The sequence below is a fragment of the Wolffia australiana genome, chromosome 13 (assembly GCF_029677425.1).
Source record: "Wolffia australiana isolate 7733 chromosome 13, ASM2967742v1".
Taxonomy (NCBI): domain Eukaryota; kingdom Viridiplantae; phylum Streptophyta; class Magnoliopsida; order Alismatales; family Araceae; genus Wolffia; species Wolffia australiana.
Genome location: NC_135847.1, coordinates 5,717,337 through 5,720,255, shown reverse-complemented (window position 1 = coordinate 5,720,255; position 2,919 = coordinate 5,717,337). Strand labels below are relative to the sequence as shown.

The 2,919-nt window shown below is 41.3% G+C and overlaps 1 non-coding gene across 1 annotated transcript; it reads right to left on the bottom strand.

Moving 5' to 3' along the window:
- Nucleotides 1–1,314: 1,314 nt before the first annotated feature.
- LOC144711535 (small nucleolar RNA R71) lies at nucleotides 1,315–1,422 on the bottom strand. The gene has a single exon (XR_013583588.1). It is a non-coding gene; the product is annotated as a small nucleolar RNA R71 (small nucleolar RNA).
- Between the last annotated feature and the right edge of the window lie 1,497 nt (nucleotides 1,423–2,919).

The window sequence follows — 2,919 nt, the reverse complement described above, 5'->3', positions numbered from 1 at the left end:
GGTCAGATGAGAATCGGATGGGGCGTGAAGAGAGAGAAGCTCCGGGAGGTAAGTTCACCGCCCGTGCGGCGCATGCAACGCGCACACACGGGCGGTGACGTGGCGCATTTTCAATGGAAGTTTCCGCGTCCAGACGCACGCAAAGGTGCGTAGCGAAATGTAAGCAAATCCCGCTTTTTTGAAATTTTCTTTTGCTTTCTTATTTTTGCCAGGGGTCATGTGGCGCAAGGAGAGAGCACCTACCGGAAGAATTTGGAAAGTCGCCGCCAATAAAATGGGGACACGTCAGCCTGCGGTTAGGAGAAAAAAAATGAATAAATGAATTAATCCAATGGTTAACATTGGTCTAAATTCATTTATTCATAACTTTCGATCCAGAACTCCGATTGAGATGATTTTTTTATGGATTTGATCGTCTTGTCACCCTCTTTCTATCTGTATGGTTGGATCATTGAGATCAGGCCTCCATTTATAGATAAAATTTAAATACTCATAAGGGGTAAAATGGTAATTTATTCCATTTTACTTAGGTATAGAAGCCCAATTTTGAGAGGGAGGGATCATTCTTGATGGTTCTCTATCACAGCTGCAAGACAGAGAGGATCCCCAGCCTGGATCAATCTTTTTGGTACTTTTCCCCTTCATTGTATTTGAACTTTGTTGCATTTTGAATGAAATTGGTTAAGTTGTTTGTTTCTTCTTCTTTGTTATCAATTTTAAATTAAAAAGTGATTTGGTGGGTAACGACTAACGCGTGTTGTGTTTGAATTAGTGGTTTTGTATGAAGCTTAGGTCTGGATTTGAATCAGGGAGCAGTGACAGAAATTCCCCTATAGTAGACTCTGCCACACCCGAATCATCTTTCACCGAACCTACATTCGTAGAGGAGACGTTAATTAGAACCTTACCAATGGACCCAATAGGCAATGGAACAGGAAATCCTGAGGTAGTTAATGATGGACGTAGGAGGATCAGAGAGTATTCCACACCAGTTGAAACCCCCATCTTGACCAGGATATCTGCCCGTATTGTAGATGATGTGATGTCTAGAATTGATCCACACCAATTTCAGTTATTACCATCCTTTTTAGGGAAGGCAAACGAAGAGCCCTATGACTTCTTAGAAAAATTTTACGAAGCGTGGGATAGTTGCACTTATCCCAGAATTTCAAAGGAAGCTGTGAGAATGAAACTATTCCCTCGTGCCTTTAAGGATAGAGCCAAGGATTGGTTTAGAACATTAGGGACAAATTTCGAATCTTGGAATGATATGGAGAAAAGCTTTCTAAAGAGATATTATATAGTGGCGAGGACAAACTCTTTCAGAAGGGAGATTCGAAATTTTCAGCAGGGAAACAATACCTTTAGTGAAGCATGGGAGAGATTGATGGGGCTCATTAGGAAGTGCCCCCACCATGGCATTCAAAAATGGGAGTTAGTTCAAATCTTTTATGAAGGCTTGAATGATGTGGAAAAAGGAAGAGTTGATATCTCAAGTGGAGGAGCGATAGCAGATATGTACGAAGATGAAGCCATGGCACTCCTACAAAAGATGTCCGACAATTTAGCCTATTACCAAGATGCCTCCGATCATGTTAGGGTTACCCCTCGGAAGGGTGGATTGTTGGATGTTAGGGGGGTTGAACCCCAGATTACTATGGATCGAATTGAAAAATAGATAGGTGTCATGATGGGAAAAGCCATGGAAAAGATGAACGAAAAAATGATTTCACTATGGCAGGGTCAGAATAGTGGAGGAGCACACAACCAAATAAGTCGATGTGAAATGTGCTCAAGTGATAGCCACACAGGAGAGGAATGCCCTATAATTTCAGAAGTGAATGCTATAGGCAGGCAGGAAGGGAACAATGGTCAATGGGCCGCTAGAGGAAACTTAGGAGGACAGGGATGGAACAATAACAATCGACCACCCCAACAACAGTTTCAACCAAAGGCGAACAATCCACATCACCAACAACATTATCAACCTTACCGAAATTTTTCAGATCCCACTAATGCGACTCTCACCAAGGTAATCAAGGAGCTGCAAGAAGACAAGAAGAGAATGATCAAGCTTTTCGAAGAAATGGAGGAGAGGCATCGGCGTGAGATGGAAAAGCTCAAGGCGGAGGTCGGCCTTCACATCGGTCAACAATTTGTGCACGGTGGAGCACCACAAGGTACTTGTGAAGACCCAATGAAGATTGGCGCCAAACCAGGTAAACTCCCTACTCAGGCCTGTATTAATCCTAGTAACTTACTTTATGTTGATGACATGTGTAGCATAGCGAATGAGCATATTCATAATGTGCATGTCATGACTGAAAAACAAGAAGAAGGAGAGTTAAGTGTTGTATCAAAACTTAGAAGTGGGAGAGAACTGTCTAATCCATTTGCAGCTGTAGAAAAACAAAAGGAAGTAGATGATAAGTTAGAGGAACTAGAAAAAGATGAAGAAATAGGGGTAGAGGAAAATCTGGAAAAGGAACCCGACCCAAAAGCATATTGCCCGCCAATCCCTTTTCCTAGTGCCTTACAAGCAAAGAAAGAAAAATCAAAAGATAGCCCACTTCTTGAGTATTTGAAAGAGGCCACTATTGAAATTCCTATTTTAGATGCGATACAGTACATCCCTGATTATTCCAAATTTGTGAAAAACCTATGCACACCCCCTAGGAAGTAAAAGAGGATTCAACTTTTTTAGAATATTAGTTCAATATTTTTGCATGAATTACATCAAAAGCGCAAAGATCCGGGAGCACAAGTGATTAAATGTGAAATTAGAGGAGAAGTATTCACCAAAGCCTTACTTGATTCAGGAGCAAGTGTGAATATTAGGCCTAAGGCTTTATTCCAGACCTTTAAATTTGGTGAACTACAACTAGTAAATTTAGAATTGCAGTTAGCGGACGGATCAAT